General features: G+C 38.9%; 1 long non-coding RNA gene across 1 annotated transcript in view; it reads left to right on the top strand.

Moving 5' to 3' along the window:
• LOC144216224 (uncharacterized) overlaps nucleotides 1-17,469 on the top strand; it is an 89,556-nt gene that overhangs the window by 34,948 nt on the left and 37,139 nt on the right. The window lies entirely within an intron of this gene.

Raw genomic sequence — 17,469 nt, 5'->3', positions numbered from 1 at the left:
TTTCAACTTGCATGGGCAATTGATCCTTTTATTTTTATGTTAATTTCTATTATTATACATGTAATACACGTATATAATAGTATGAAAGTTGCCTAAAGATTTCTGATAAAAAATCAATCCCCTGCAAGATCTGTATATACCACCCAGTTCTACTCCCCAGAGGCAATCACTGCAACTCTTTTAGCTGTTTTTTCCTAACATTTATTACTCTTTCTAAATAATATGATTTTATGTAACTTCTTGACCGAATGATCTAGATGAAATCTACTGACTCCCCACCATGGTAGAGGAGGGTTTTGTATCTTCATACCACCTTTCTATTTCCCTTTTTCCTGCGTTCCCTGCATAAGTATATCAACACTTTTTGTTTTACCGAAGGCTGTGTTTACATTATTATGGCTAAGCAAATACCATTGACAGACAAGCCAAATTGCATTTGTAACCACACTGCCTTTCTTCAATAATCTTTATTTTTCCTGTGTTAAAAATTGCCATGTATTTTCATTTGCCTATTTGTTCATGAACCCATCCAATTTTTCCCAAGCATTTCAATATGCAGTCATGTACCTATCAACAGTGTATCACAAATATTAGCACATGCCACTTCCACAGTTTTCCCAGAACTCTCCAGAATCTTCCTTTGTGCTCCTATGTAGACAGAATGTTCTCTCGGGCTGTACACAGCTGCTGACCTTGGAATTCTTAGCCTTTTATTTTTGTGTGTCATTAAAATTTTAAGAAATAAAACAAACTCTGATGCTTATACACTATACATTCCAAAGTGTTCTTTTTTTCATAATAAATCCCTACTTGAATTTTAAATAGTAATTTAATAACTCACTGTTTTAAAAACTGGAAAGTAAAGGAAATGACTGAAGTATTTATTATGCAATTCTGCTTTTTCTTTTCTAATTGTATCCTTGGGTAACCACTTGGTAGGTAGAGGAAAATTTCTCTTTATGGGACATCCAGATACAAATGATGAATGCACCTTTGAAATAAAATATCCCCATTTCGAGATTCTTAACAAATTAATGGATCTAGTCATTGAGCATCAATGACTGTTAATATCCCAAAGAGACAATCAGAGATTATGTGCCTCCCAATGAGAGAACTCAATACCACCCATAAAGTAGTGTTGATTAAAAAAAAAGAAAATCAAACTTGAATCTGATTGAGCATCGATATTCAATTGCCAATATATAGGAAATACAGGAAAAAATAAAACCAAGTAAAATTGCCCGACAGGGGCAGCAAAATCCAGATTATAGGAAATTTTAGGACAAATAACCCAGTTTATTCAACTAATAAATTGCAAGAAATAGGAAAATGGGATGGTGAGGGAATTTAAATTTAAAAGACATAATGGGATGTTGCAATATGTGGTCATTATTTTGATCCTGATTCACATACATTAAGTAAAATTATGACATTTATGAGATATTGGAAAGTTAATTGTTTTTAATGTTTTTTTTTTTTGAGAAAAAGAGAGAAAAACACAGTGCAAGTGGTGTGGGTGGCAAAAAGAGAGGGAGACACAGAATCCGAAGCAGGCTCTAGGCTCTGAGCTGTTAGCGCAGCGCCTGACATGGGGCTTGAGCCCATGAACTGTGAGATTGAGAGATTGGAAATTTAAATGCTAAATATTTGTTTATATTAAGAAATCGTTGTTAATTTGGGTTGATCAGATTGTTATCTTTTTGAGCTACGTATGAAAGTAATTACCTACAAGCTATGAACCTGTTATTTTTAGGATTTTTGTGGAGGCTTCATCACATAGGCATGATGCATCTTCTCTGGAGTGGAGAATTGGGAGGGGGTGCTGAAAATTCCAAGCTTTGAATCATGGCTTGGTCTCTCTGGTGACCAGCTCCTATCCAGAAGCCCAAGAGTCATCTCATTAGAACAAAAGACAGTCCTATCATGGAGGAAATTACAAAGATCTTTGGAGCTCTGTGTCAGAAACCAGGGTCAAAGACTATATGTTAGAACAAAAAATTCTTCTACCATCCCCTATTTACAAGAGTGTTAGGAGTTCTGTGCCAGGAACCTAGGGCAGAGCCATATAATTATTATATTACATATAAATATATATATTAATTATATAATTATTAATATATATCTTATTATTTCATAGTAGATTATTTCCATAAAATGGTATCTCACTTTTAACATTGTGATACAGCCTCCAAGATTTTGTCATGATGATACCTTATTAAAAATAATAGCATATGGGGCACCTGGGTAGCTCAGTTGGTTAAGCACCCAGGCTTAACCAACTTTGGCTCAGGTCATGATCTCCCAGTTCAGGAGTTCAAGCCCCACATCGGGTTCACTGCTGTCAGCCTGTTAGCACAAAGCCTGCTTCAGATCCTCTGTCCCCTTCTCTCTGCCCCTCCCTGCTTGCGCTCTCCCAATAAATAAATAAATATTTAAAAAAATAACAGCATAGGGGCATCTGGGTTGCTAAGTCAGTTAAGCGTCCAACTTCCACTCAGGTCATGATCTTGTGGTTTGTGGGTTCGAGCCTTGCATCAGACCCTGTGCTGACAGTTCAGAGCCTGGAGGCTGCTTCAGGTTCTGTGTCTCCCTTTCTCTCTGTCCCTACCCTCCCCCCTCAAAAATAAATAAACATTAAAAAAAAAACCAAACCCAGCATCAGTGATCATATGGAGTTCCAGGCACCGTGTTAAAAGCTTTCTATGCATTATCTCACTCAGTGCTTACCACAACCTTATGAGGTTGATGTTATTATTGGCTCTACTTCACAAATGAGGAAACTAAGGCCTTATTGCAAGTCAATGGAAAGTCCCAGACTCCCACTCAAGGATATTTAAGTGCAGAGCCTGTGCTTTTAACCTCTAAGCTATCTTCCCTCTAAATTAGGAAATTAAGTTTGAGCAAGATCATTTATTTGTTTATACCACTGCCTTGTTCCAGAAAGGATTTCAGGCATCTGGTTAAGTAACTTGTCCAAGATCACCCAGACAATAAGTAGCAGAGAATCAAATCTCCTTCTCTCATGAACTAAGTGAGATAACACAGATGTAGACCCGTATCGTATATTTCCTCATAAACATGAGAAGGGGAAATGGAGACATTTTCTTTGGCTGGTTTTCATGTTCATTCTGGTTAGATGTGTTCTCAGCATTAGAATTCCTTGCTTTATCTTTAGAGAAAGAATGAACAGGGAAGAGGGATTCCAGAATAACAGGACTGGGCAGTTTCTACACGGGCTGCCCATGACAAGTATATAGAAGGAAGAGGCCTGAGATTATGGTGAGAGATATTTTCGGTGCATGGCAGGCAACCTGTAAACACTGCTTAGGAGATCCTCAGGAAGAAGAGTAAGAGAGAGCAAAGAGAGGGAAAAATAAGGAGACAAAAGAGAGAAGGCATGTATTAGGGGAGTGGAGGGTAGGCAAAGTAGTGGTGGGAGGGGCATTTATACCCGTTCAAGTGTGAGAATAAAAATAATAATTGAATTTGGTCATGCACAGTTTCAGAGAAGAAAAGTAGGAAAGGTAAACGCCACCAAAACAGTCATTTTTAAAAAACCGTGTATCCTAAAAATCATTTATCTCAGCTCAGGGACAGCCCCTCAAGTCTGAATAGCTAAGAGTTTTGTCAGTCCCTCTGGGTCCTCTCTTGTTGAGTCTGTAGCATCGTCCTTCTTAATGCAAACACTTAATCCATTTTTTTTTTTTTTACCCCTAAGACTCAGTCCTTGTGCTGTTGTATAAAGAGCTGTCTTTCCTTGGCAATAACTCAAAAAATAAATAGAATGAAATACATACTCATTCTTTTCTGTATGCTAAAAAGTGGAACATTCATTTGCTTTCAGTTTGAATTATTATAAAAACATTGCAGAACTTTTTCTTAATCTTTCTTCTCTTTCTTTACTTTTTTCTTTTCCTTTCTTTTCTTCCTTCCTTCCTTCCTTCCTTTTTCTTTTCTTTCTTTCTTTCTTTCTTTCTTTCTTTCTTTCTTTCTTTCTTTCTTTTCTTTCTTTCTTTCTTTCTTTCTTTCTTTCTTTCTTTCTTTCTTTCTTTCTTTTCTTCCTTTCTTCCTTTCTTCCTTTCTTCCTTTCTTTCTTTCTTTCTTTCTTCTTTCTCTCTTTCTCTCTTTTTATGAAGGAGCCTGTCTCAACTTAGTATCCTTAACCAAACATAGTCTCAGGACAAGAACTGGCTGTAAAGAAAATACAGTTCTTCTAATAACAGCTCTTTTGCCCTGGCTGTTCACTGAAAGCTAACTATGAAGGCAAGATGCATTTGAAACTTCTCATTAAGAACCATGATGTTTTACTTAGGTTGGACTACACCATTCTGGATAATGTGAAACAGAAGTCACTTATTGAGAGGCAGGGACAGGAAGAGGAAATAGCTGATCTGTAACTAGAGTTCTCCAAAGGTGGTAGGCAAATTTATTAATCTCTTGGGACCTATATTCAGTTAGCAACTTGAGCTGACTAGCATGTGTGTTGAGTAATGTTTAAATCGTTAGAGTGCACGTATAGGAATTTAACATCACAAAAATTTTTTTTTCCACATCCTTCCTTTCTAGACATTTCCTTTTTTAACTAAACTATGCAAACAACATTCAAAGAGGCAACTCAATTCAGGTTTGTTGGATAGAGTCCTATAGAATATTGTTCATCAGAACTTCTCTTTTGCCACTAGACATGGACAAAGAGTCCTCTGTTCTAAGTAAATTAATCTAGGGCAAAGAAATGTCCATATCTCCTNTACATATGTATATGTATTCTGTATTACATTTTTAAAATGTAAGCAATTTAATCTTGTTTTAAGGATAAAAAAACTCTGAGGTAATTGAAAGAGTTGTAAATTCTACTAAGTAAATAGCAAAGCCATGATGTTCTGGAAATATATGCAAACGTACAAATAGTAGAAAATGTATTATTATGATGGCCAGTGACTAAAGGCCTGACCTAAATTAACGTAATCCCTCACTGACTACTTTGTAAAACCTCAGGTCTAATGCAAACAATAGCCCTCACACAAATGCAACAAAGGCACAAATGTATTAGACCCAAATGCCCTATAAAATGGTTTGAGACCTAGGAGATCTGTGCCTTGATACTATTTTTAAAAATTATGACTGATAAGACATTCTCAGCTTGAGAAGCCTTGAAAGAAAAATGACTCATTCCATAAAGGCATTTTTATAAACGAAGTGGATTTAAATATAATGGTGACATTTAGTCATTATAAAGCAGATAATTTCATGAAGAATAATTTGATCTTTATAACAGCATAATTGTCAATTAAATTTGTAAAGAGTAAAAGTGAATCAAAGGTCTTTGGTGAGCAAAGAAAGAGGAAGTGGAAGCTCTATGATGGGGTGGTTAGCAGTTAGGAGAGAAGAAAAACAAAGGAGCGATTGTACTAATTGTTGCAGTTTTTTGTTTTTAAATCCACTGAACTTTAGGTCGGCATCATAGCAGAATCAAATGCCCTTAGTATTATATAAATGTATATAAATCCAAGTTTCTTTTTTAAAATTTTTTAAATGTTTATTTATTTTGAGAGAGAGAGAGAGAAAGAGAGAGAGAGAGCACGAACAGGGAAGGGGCAGAGAGGGAGACACAGAATCCAAAGCAGGCTGCAGGCTCTGAGCTGTCAGCACAGAGCCCTACGTGAGACTCTAACTGTGAAATCATGACCTGAGCGGAAGTCAGATATTTAATCAACCGAGCCACCCAGGGGCCCCTAAAAATCCAGATTTCTTGATGGCCAAATCTTCTTGTAGATTTCATTGTCTCCTTTGCTTTTCTCTCTGGATTACTCATCTAATGTACTCGTTTTTCTTCTGCAAGGCTTCCTTAAGATTTTGTTTTGTTACAATTTTTGGTCGGGTCACCCTGTCCTTGAAAGACAGTTGTTTACTACATTCTAAAAAAGCTGCAAACAAGGAGTGTCTCCATTGTTCTTTGGTTACACATTCCAGTCTATTCAAATTGTGAACCAACTTGTTTTCTATTGTTTGTAGTCTATAGCCTCATATACTCTGCATTACCTTCTGAGGACAATACAGGTATTTTAAATGTCAGAAACATGCGTAAGTAATCAAACTCCATTGTATGATATATTGTGCCAAGAATGTATTTTCACACATGGTGTGTTAGTGAAGAAACAAAACCTTGAAAGGAAAGTGTTTTCTATTAGGCTACTTAATATAGAAATGGTTTGTGCCCTGGGGCAAAAATTAATTGATGTTAGGCATAATTTAGTGATTTTTAATTGAAAACTTTTTTTAATTGAAACAAATGTAAATCTCGGAGCCAAATCACATTTTGAGTCTATGGATTTCTGACTAGAATAAGTTGATGCTGAATTAGCTTTTATAAAATGTGCTTTCTTAGAAAAATAGCATTAGCTCCAAAATATATGTTCTTGGTGACTTTATTGTACCCAAAACAAAATTACTGAAATTTGACAACAGCATAAAACATTTACCTTAATTAATAATAGCACATATTTGAGAATAAAGTATGTTCAATAATCATTTCCTAAGATCCCAGCATCTGGAAATGCATTCACAACATCACCTGACCAGCAAACAAATATTTCATTTTTAGGGCAGAAAAGATGAAGCTTTATCCCTTAGTTACAAAGGCTATGTTTTACCAAAACTAGTCAGTAGTCCCCCCGCCGCCCCCATCCGCGGTGGCGGTTTTGTTTTCTGCCACTTCAGTTTCCTGCAGTCAGTTGTGGTCAGGAAGCAAATGTTCCTTCTGAGGGATTCTCAGGTCCATAGCAGCCTAAGGCTAAGTCATTCACCACACTTCATCTCATCATACAGGCATGTTATCTCACGTCATCAGGAGAAGTGTGAATATAGTACAATATTTTGAGAGAGAGAGAGAGATAGAAAGAGAAGGACCACATTCACTTAAATTTTATTACAGTATATTATTATAATTATTTTATTTTATTATTAGTCTTTGTTGTTGATCTCTTACTGTGCCTCATTTGTTGTTGTTTTCTTTAAGTTTATTTATTTATTTTTGAGAGAGAGAGAGCACAAGCAGGGGAGGGGCTGAGAGAGAAGGAGGGAGAGAGAATCCTAAGCGGGCTCTGCACCATCGGCACGGAGCCTGATGCAGGGCTTGGGGCTCGAACTCACTAACCGCAAGATCATGATCTGAGCCGAAACCAGGAGTCAGACGCTTAACCGAATGGGCCACCCGGGCACTTGTGCCTCGTTTATAAATTAAACTGTATCATAGGTATGTATGTCTGGCCATACCTCCTTTTATTGGGCCTCACTGTATCGTGCTCTATAAATACTGTGTTTTTTACAAATTGAAGGTTTGCGACAACCCTGTAGGGAATATATCTAATTGGTTTCATTTTTCCAGTAGCATGTGCTCACTTTTTGTCATTTCTTACAGTGATCAGTGATTACCACTCAATGAAAGCTCAGATGATGACTAGCATTTTTTTAAGCAATATTTTAAAATTAAAGCATATATATCGGTTTTTAAGACATAATGCTATTTCACAGTTAATAGACCTACAGTATAGTATAAACATAACTTTTATATACACTGGGAAACCAAAAAGTTCATTGACTTGCTTTGTTGTGATATGTGCTTTATTGTGGTGGTCTGGAGCCAAACCTACAGTATCTCCAAGGCATAGGAAATAACAGTATATATAGGGTTCAGTACTATCTACGGTTTCAAGCATCCACTGGGGGTCTTGGACTATATCCCCATAGATAAGGCTGGGCGAGGGGTGAGGGGGAACTACTGCAGTGTATTATTATAAGGTCTATTTTCTTTGTGAACATCTGCTTTGTATTTCATTCCTTTCTTGGGGTTTGTTGCTTGGTAAAACACAATTGACAAATATATTTACCTAAAAAGTAAAAAAAAAAAAAAAAAAAATTCTCATGACTTTTCTAACTCCCTAGTTAGAATATTAGATCAAAAGGAAAATAAGCAATAAATGCTATTTATTTATTAAATGCTAATTTTTTAAAAGATAAAAGAACGGAATGCCTGGCTCATTTACTTCTAATTAAGACGTGCATGGGGGCACCTGGGTGGTTCAGTTGGTTAAGCATTGGACTTCCACTCAGGTTATGATCTCCCTGTTCATTGGCTAGAGGCCCGCCTCAGGCTCTGTGCTGACAGCTCCGAGCCTGGAGCCTGCTTCCGATTCTGTGTCCACCTCCCTCTTTGCCCCTCCCATAAAGATTAAAAAAAAAAAAAAAGGCCTGCATGAAACCATAAATGGAAATGTGTTTATGTAACCCATTTAAAGTCTAACCAATCCAGAGAAAATATCAGCCCTCACTGGGTATATCAATATACAGTTTTGCAAGATAAGAAAAGAAAGAGTGACCAAAATAGTAAGATGGAATGATAATTCCCTTTTCTTAAAATAGTTTTTCTCTACCACATACAACTCAGGAATCTTTGCTCAAGAACTCGAATGAACGAAGTTAACATCCACAGATGATGATTTGTCTCTTGGTATTAGGGGAAAATAGCAATGAACACATTGTACGGAGACATTCATTTGTTCATTCACCCATAAAGTCATTCACCAGCTAGTGTGTGCCAAGCACTGTGCTTGGTTTATCCAAGTGCCAAATGCCTAATAAAATAGGGTAAATTATCAAGACACTCTGCAGTGAAATTATAAGTATCTGTAGGTTGCCTTTCATTTTCAACTCATTGTTTCATTGAAATTCATGTTCTTTTAGGTATTTTCTCTCATATCAAAAGCTAAATATAATTTCCTAGAAAAAAGTTAGTTTTAGATCTTCCACTGTATAGACTTAATCTGAAAATGTCTTTTACTCTGTCCCAAGTAAATTATCCCATGTTTTAAGGTCTGCATTCTGAGGCTGTCAGGCCTCAGTCAAAGCCTTGTGGAAGCCACTCTCTGTTGAAAGGGTGAGTAAGATAGCTGCGAGTATTAAGAACATGTGGGTCACAGCAATAGCACTGCTAGGAATTTACCCAAGGGATACAGAAACGCTGATGCATAGGAGCACATGTACCCCAATGTTCATAGCAGCACTCTCAACAATAGCTAAAACATGGAAAGAGCCTAAGTGTCCATCAATGGACGAATGGATCAGGAAGATGTGGTTTATCTATACCATGGAATACTACATGGCAATGAGAAAGAGTGAAATCTGGCCATGTGTAGCAACATGGATGGACCTTGAGGGTGTTATGCTTAGTGAAATAAGTCAGGCAGAGAAGGACAAATATCACATATTTGCACGTATAGGAGAATTAGGAGGAACTTGACGGAGGACCATGCCGGAGAAGAAGGGGGGAAACGGTGGGGGAAAGGGAGAGAGGCAAGCCATGAGAGACTCTTGAATGCTGACAAACAAACTGAGGACTGATGGATGTGGGGGGGAGGGGGGAGATGGGCATGGAGGAGGGCACTTGTGGGGATGAGCACTGGGTGTTATATGGAAACCAATTTGACAATAAACTATGTGTAAAAAAAAAAAAAAGAACATGTGGGTCAGTGTATGTATTACTTTGAGCAGAGATTTCTGACCAACCAAAAGAACTGAATTTGACATCTATTCAAAATAATGGATCATTTGGTGGCAATACATACCCTTCTTTCTGGGTTAGCTGCTTATGTACCTATCACTGCCAATCTCTGTTTTTGGTCTGAAAAATCAGACTTCTTGGCATCCCCCTCTACTCTTTCCCCACTGCCTGAAATTGTCTCTGTTTGGTAGTACTCAGATTAGACTTTCTAGATTTGTTCTTTTTTTTTTTTTTTCAGTTTAGCGTTGGACCCTCATTTAAGCTCCTCTATTTGAATTCTCTAATTCTGGTGAAATAGGATTCTCCAGTATTAAATCAAGATGTCTCCAGGGTAACAAAGCAGAGAAATGGTAGGATCTGCTAAATAAAGCTCTGAGCCATTTCAGATATTATGTGGAAAGCAACCAGGAATAATCAAAGGCACTGTAGGATTTCAAAGAAGGGTATTCCTTGAATGAACATACACTGAAGAAATAAAATGCACTCAGAACAAAGCTAGGCCTATTACCTTTTGTGTAACAAAAAAGGGAAAATAAAAAATATATTCATATTTTATTACATTTGCATAAAGAAACACTGAAAGAATAAACCAAAACCAGTAAAATTATCCATTAAGTAAAAGAGCCGGAGTGGGGCAAGAGAAAGAATAGAATCTATTTGTGTATACCCTTTTCTTTAGCGTTGACTTTGGAATCATGAAAAACAAAATTAAGTTGAAATAAAAAATTCTTGGAAGATTGGGATCCTCAGTCAGTGGGGATCAGGATCTCTAAAGTTATCTGTAGGCCTTTCCAGGGGATCCTCAGATCAATTGTTTCCATCAGTCCCATGAATCTTCAACCTACTCCCCAATCTTGCTTAAGTACTAATTTTTCTGCAGCCTCTATTTGTATTTGATGCAGATGTCAGGAAATCCAACCGAAACTAATCTAAGTAAAAATATGAAAATAAAAAAATTAAAAAAATTATTGAGTGAGGTAAGCCCAAAAGTCCAGGCATAGCTTTTCAGGCACAGCTTAATTTAGGCATTAGACTACAGAACCCTAGGATCCAGTCAGCAGCTCTACTTCCTGAGTTAGTTCTGTTCTCTAGTCACCAGTGGTCTCTGGCAGCTATGGGCAGTCAAGACCACCACAACCAATTACAGAAAAAAAGGCCACTTTTTCCTCAAAGAGCTCCGGTAGAAGTCCCAGAATTTAGTCTTATGGGCTGTGATTGGCCTATTTTGAACCATGTACTCATCTCCCAACTCATCCCCGGAACCAAAGAGATAGCGTGCTACCATTAGGGGCGCTGTGGGAGCAGGAGTGAAGTGTGCTTCATGTGAAGTGTGTTGGTAGAGAGGAGAGAAATAATTCCCCAAAGGGAAACCGGGGTATATTGTCAAGGAGGGATATTAGATGCTGGACACTAAATGTCTACCACACTACCCTCTCAGTAAAGACCCTTTAGGGACTTTACCAAACATCTCCAGTTTTGAGGAGATGACCAAAAGTAGTTGNGGAACAGAATCTGAAGCAGGCTCCAGGCTCTGAGCTGTCCACACAGAGCCCGGTGCAGGGCTCAAACTCACAGACTGTGAGATCATGACCTGAGCCGAAGTTGGACACTCAACTGACTGAGCCACCCAGGCACCCCAAAAGTAGCTTTTTAAAAGAGACCTGAGACTCCGAAATTAAAATGAGTTTCTCAGCCTAAAACAGGCTATTCAGAGAACATTTACTTTAGGAAGCAGGTCAGGACAATTGCTATTTTAATCAAGAAAGAGAAGTTAAATAAAAATTACTTAATTCCCAAAGACTAAAATTTATGAAACAGCTAATGATGAGCAGTTTAATAGAACTGTCTTTCTTGAGTGAGACAGGACAAGAAGCTATTTTTGTGTTATTCCTTTGTTATAAAAGCTGGGTAATTATTTGGGTCTCTAAACCTTCTTTGTATTTCTGAATGATGACCATAGCCAGTCCTTAAATAAATAAATACTCCACAAGGAAAAGCCTGAAAAGAGGCATTCTTTGCAGTGGAGGTTCTAGCCTGTTATTTCGTGGCTGGTCTCAATTAGCTTTCTGCCGCCGCCACGCATTAGTGAAAATGGCAATGGGCGTAAAGAACATGCCCATAGGTCTGTGGAAGATTTCCATTTTCTCTTCATTTCTGGCACCACTGTAACACTTCAGTCCAGCACACATAATCAGTTGGAGGGCATGAATAAAACTCTACTATATATAGTATGAGTGAATTCCAGGATGCAAACTATATATAGTTGAGCGAAATAACAAGTTCAGTCTCATGTTACTCAGCTTGGCAATGTTTAAAACATTAAACAGTTCTTTCCAGTCACTCCTTCTTGAACACTGGTCCTTACTGGTGCCTCCTTTGTGCACCCTTACTTTCAGCTAGGCTGTTTTTATAAGTCTGTTTCTGGACTTTTGTCAAGTAGTCGCTGTTTCTGTCTGACTTCCATGTGTCCGTGGTGCTAGCATTGCTAGGCAGGGAGAGCTCAGGCCAGCCATCCGGCTGGGGAATTGCCTGAAAATTTTTTGGAGGTTACTTGGACGGTGCTGATGGAGACTACAGATGGAGGGCTAACGGACTCACCTAAGACTATCTTTTGGTGCTGCCACTACCCATACAGTGTATCTTTTTGTTTCCTTGTGGAAACTGCTCATTCTGGCAGGCACCTACCCAGCCAATTAAGTAAAGCTCGTCTAACAGAAAATCTCTATTTTTTTTTCTCTGAACTGCCAATTTCCCTCAGCAGGGAATTGAGGGATCCGGTGAACATTTATTTGGACATTGTTGGCATCCAACAAGAACAGGATGGTTCTTGTTTTCAAGCTGTTCATGGCCTACACTGGAGTGGTGGTAAAGGGACATACAAAACCAAAAATACATGCAGTGACTGGTACTTTAATGGTGCTTTGTGAAAGATACATCGTGGGCACAAGGGAAGGCTCCATTTACCTCAGATCATGCTCCCTACTAGTATCTCGTCTCTCTAGTGTAGAGCAACTCATATGTTATTTCTCCCGCCACCCCACTCACTTGATTTAACAAGTATTTATTGAGTATTACCTCTGTGCTCATGGCTGGGGCTGCAGCTGTGTTGGGTTTTTATCCCAGTTTGGGAATCAGATAATAAAAAAGTAAACAAGATATGATATAGTGATAAAACAGGCCTTAGCCTGGATAGCTAGGGACCGTGGTGGAGGGGGACATAAAAGGGGAAAGTTTGCAACCGTAGGCACAGAGATCACAGAAAGCCTGTGCGGGGAGGTGACATTTAGCTGAGACACGATCGGTAAGAAGTAACTAGCCATAGAGGGATCTGAGGAAAAGCATTGCTCTCAGGTAAAACTAGAAGGGCAAAGAGTGTAGGCAGGGAAACACTTGGGGTGTTTGGGAAATAGAAAGGAGCCAGTGTGACTACAACTTACAGTGAAAGGGGGGGAAGTATTGGGAGTTGAGGTTGGAGAAATCAGTAGCTGCCAGATCATGAGGTCTGTGAGATCTTGGTGGGATTTGAATTTTAACCTCAGCGTGACTTGAAGAAGGGGGATATACTTTTTCAGTCATTGGGGTATACGTGTTTCTCATCCAGGATACTCTTTTTAGCACCTGAAGGAAACAGAATTAGTGATTACAGTATTGACTGCATGGTGAGCTCAGAAAGGTTTTGAGAGATGTTTTGCATAGGCTACGGATGGGTCCATACCGTTGAGGATTTTCCCTTTTGAATGTCTAGATATTTGTGAGCACCTGATGTACTATATACCCTTGAACAAATTTTCATTCTCTAGGTCTCCTTGGTTTTTAGGGTTGACAGGAATCTCTGTCCACACTGTCACTTTTCTTCACGTTCACAACTTTCAATACATTGAGGATCCTCAGTTTATTTATTTTTAAAACATACTGTTTGTTTCTTTATTTGTTTTGTAGTCTCCACACCCAGCATGGAGCCCAATGTGGGGCTTGAACCCAATGACCTTGAGATCAACACCTGAGCTGAGACCAAGAGTCAANGAATAAGTGAATGATTGTTAGAATCAGTCCTAGAGAGTGAGACTTCCAGACTTGGTCTTTTGGTTTGGAGGTGAGTCTTCCTTTTAGGCTTGTCACCTATAATTACTGACCACAATATAAATATGCTTTAAACATAAGAGTCTGGTTTTTGATTTGCCTCTTTTTTCCTTTTTTTGTTTATATTGTTTTTTAAATTCCACATACGAGTGAAATCATATTGTATTTATTTGTTCTCTAACGGATTTATTTCACTTAGCTTTACACTTTCTAGTTCCATCCATGTTGTTGCAAATGGCAAGATTTCATTCTTTTTTATGGCTGATTAATATTCCATCATATGTATATATGTAAATATATATGCATTACCACAAACAATGCATGAAGTTTCCTTTTTCTCCACATCCTTGCCAATATTTGTAGTTAAGATGTATATGATTTTGATGTAAAATAGAATCTTTATCCAAAGGATCTGTCCACCTAGCAATTTAAAACCCAAAGAAAATCAATAGTGCTTCTTCTTTGGGGAACTCATCTTCTCCTTCATTCAAGTGCATGGAGCCCCAGGCAGTGCAATGGGCGCAGGGGATAGAACAGATGCATGATGTACTCCCAGCCCCCGAGTCTGATAAAGCTTATAAGTGTATCTCTGGTCCTTAGAAGGAACAAATTGTCCAATTACAAACTGTATACTTATAACTGCCTGGATTTATAGGGTGTGTTCTCCATGCAGCTTACAAATATCTGTCTTTAATTATCTTCCCAAGACTAACAGCCACCACAGCTCCTGATTTCTCCTCTCTCCTCCCTCTTCCTCCTTCCTACCTCCACAGCTCGTGCTGCTGTTGCCATGACAACCAGAATGAAAAGCCTTGGAACCTTATCTTTTATTATGGGTGCATGCCTCCTCATACGGACATTATTGTACATCTGCCAAACTGGACTCTGGAGGCTCTTCTTTAAATATACCATTAAGTCATGTTAAAATAGGAACTCTAGAGGCAAGATTGTGATGGTGTTTAATCAGGGACCTAGGCATTCTCAAATCTTGTTTTCAACCAGCCATATCTTTTTCTAAACATTTTTTAAATGTTTTTTTTTTTTAATTTATTTTTGAGAGTCAGAGAGAGACAGCACGAGCAGGGGAGGGTCAGAGAGAGAGGGAGACACAGAATCCGAAGACAGGCTCTAGGCTCTGAGCTAGCTGTCAGGCACAGAGCCCAATGCAGGGCTCAAACCCACGAACCTTAGATCATGACCTGAGCCGAAGTCGGACGTTTAACTGACTGAGCCACCCAGGTGCCCCAGCAACCAGCCATTTCTTTCTTTGAGGTCTTGAAAGAAAATATGTACACTAATGACAAAGCAAGATATAAGCATGCTTTTTACTAAATGGAGCTCTACATCTAAACTCTATGTGACTTTCTAGTGACTACATCCAGGCCCGCTGGAGATCACTTTTGGCCTGAGTCAGGTTGGCCTGAGCAATCTGCTTGACTAAGAAACAACTCAATCTGTCCTCTGAGCCCCAGGCTCTGAGAGCCATCTGCCTGCTTGACATTTACGCTTTGATGACTCTTAGACATCTTCACCTTATCAATCTTTCCATCCCTATTCTTCCCCTAGTCTTCCTCCTCTCAATAAACAGCTCCACCATTCCGCCAGTGGCCCAAGACAGAAACCTGGGAGTCATCTTGAGTCTTCCCTTTCCCCTGGCCTCACCCCATACCTAATCCCTCCCTATCAAGTCCTGTCAGCTCCATCTCCAACATGAAACTCGAAGAGGTCTGTTTCTCTACATCTTCACTCCTACCTCTTTACAGTGAAATGTAAGTCATCTTCATCTTGGATTGTAATAGCATTCTGACTCTTCTCCCTGATTCCACTTGTTTTCTCCTGAAGCCCTTCTCTATAGAGCAGCTAGAGTGAGCTTTGAAAAGTTAAATCGGATTGTACTACTTTGTTTTTTGTTTTGTTTTTCCTAAATATAATTTATTGTCAAATTGACTTATATACAACACCCAGTGTTCATTCCAATAAGATTGTATCACTTTGTACTTTGAAACTCTTCATGGCTTCCCATTATACTTGGAATAAAATCCATATTTTTCACCTTGGCCTACAGGGCTCTGCCCTGAGCTCTCTGAGCAACCTTTCAAGCCTCATCTTGTACCACTCTCCACCTGGCCTCTACTCCAGTCATACTTTTCTTCTCTCAGTTCCCCATGTGGCTTGCAAATATCTGTCATCAATTTCCTTCGAAGTCAAAAAGCTGTCATAGGTCTTGGTTTTTGCACCATGTTCCTTCTTCCCATTCTATGCCTTTACACTTTCAGCAACTTCTGCCTGGAACATGTCTCCTCCACCCTTTGCCAGCTCTTTTCCTAGTGGCTGTCTCCTCCTCAAACTTAAGGTCTCAGTGAAATGTCACCTTCACAAAAAGCGTTTCACTGACTACCCTGTCCATAAATGCCCTCCTCCTCCAATGATCCTCTATCACTACATCCTGTTTATTTCCTAAATTATATTTCCTAGAGTATATAACTAAGTTATATATTTACTATTTACTAAGTTTGTCTTCCCAAGTAAGAATGTCAATTCCTTGAAGGCAAGGACTAGATCTGTTTTATTCACAATGAATGGCATATAGGAAGAGCATAATTAGTATCTGTTAGATACATGAATGACCCTGCCTGAAATTCTGGCAGCAACATCTGCACCCAGGAAAGAAATAAATTCTTTTTCCCATTCATTCTTCACTTTCTTAGTCAGAGTCTTGATGGATTGTACAAATGAACATATTTTAATGAAGGAATTATTTCTTAAGATTTTTTAAATGTTTATTTATTTTTGAGACAGAGACAGAGACAGAGTATGAGCAGGAGAGGGGCAGAGAGGGAGGGAGACACAGAATCCAAAGCAGGCTCCAGGCTCTGAGCTGTCAGCACAGAGCCTGAGCAGGGACTTGAGCCCATGAACAGCAAGATCATAACCTGAGCAGAAGTTGGTCGTTTAACCAACTGGGCCATCCAGGCTCCCCGAAGGAATTCTTTCTTTTCTTTTCTTTTTTTTTTTAGATGTCCATTTATTTAGTTTTGAATGAGAGAGAGAGAGAGAGAGAGAGAGAGAGAGAGAACACATGAGTATGGGAGGAGCAGAGAGACAGAGAGAATCTTCACTGTCAGCCCAGAACCCGACGTGGGACTCAAACTCACAAACTATGAGGTCATGCCCTGAGCGGAAATCAAGAGTCAGATGCTTAACTGACTGAGCCACCCAGGTGTCCCTAATGAAGGAATTACTAACTGAGACATAGGCAGGGTTATGAGAACCAACACAGGATGTTGAGACACCAAAGACTGGCAAGAGCATGGAACGATTATATCCTCAAAGGTAGAGACAAGGGAAGCAAATGAATGGTGTCCCCCAGGGCCCGGTAAGAGCTGGAGCTATGCAGGAAGGGCCACCTAGCTAGAGATATAGTCTGGAGAGACATAGCTGCAGGCAGTCTGGCAGTGGACAGAAACAGTCAAAGAAATACCCCATCCTCACTCTCCTCTTACTCTCTCATCAATGATCCATGCCCTTTCTTGGCTAAAGCCAATTGAAAACCAGCCTGCAAGGAAATGCAGTTGAATGAATCCATTTGTAGCCCAGCCTTTCAAAGCACAGAGCAGGTGATAAATGGAAAATGCTCAGCAGATATGTGACTCCTAGCAACCAGAACACAGGCTGGTTCTTATTCCTATGATTTAGAGGTCAATCAAATTTGGGGTTTATGCTTGGAATATAACTACCATTATGCCCAAGGAAAAACCATTTGGATTTTTAAGCAATCAACTTACTAATAAACTTGGGAATATAATCCACTAGAGTGTTTACAGTGCTTTATA

Source organism: Crocuta crocuta, unplaced genomic scaffold (assembly GCF_008692635.1).
Source record: "Crocuta crocuta isolate KB4526 unplaced genomic scaffold, BGI_CrCroc_1.0 scaffold333, whole genome shotgun sequence".
In the NCBI taxonomy this organism is placed as follows: Eukaryota; Metazoa; Chordata; class Mammalia; order Carnivora; family Hyaenidae; genus Crocuta; species Crocuta crocuta.
Note: the sequence above shows the minus strand (reverse complement) of the source record. Positions and strands in the feature narration are given on the sequence as shown.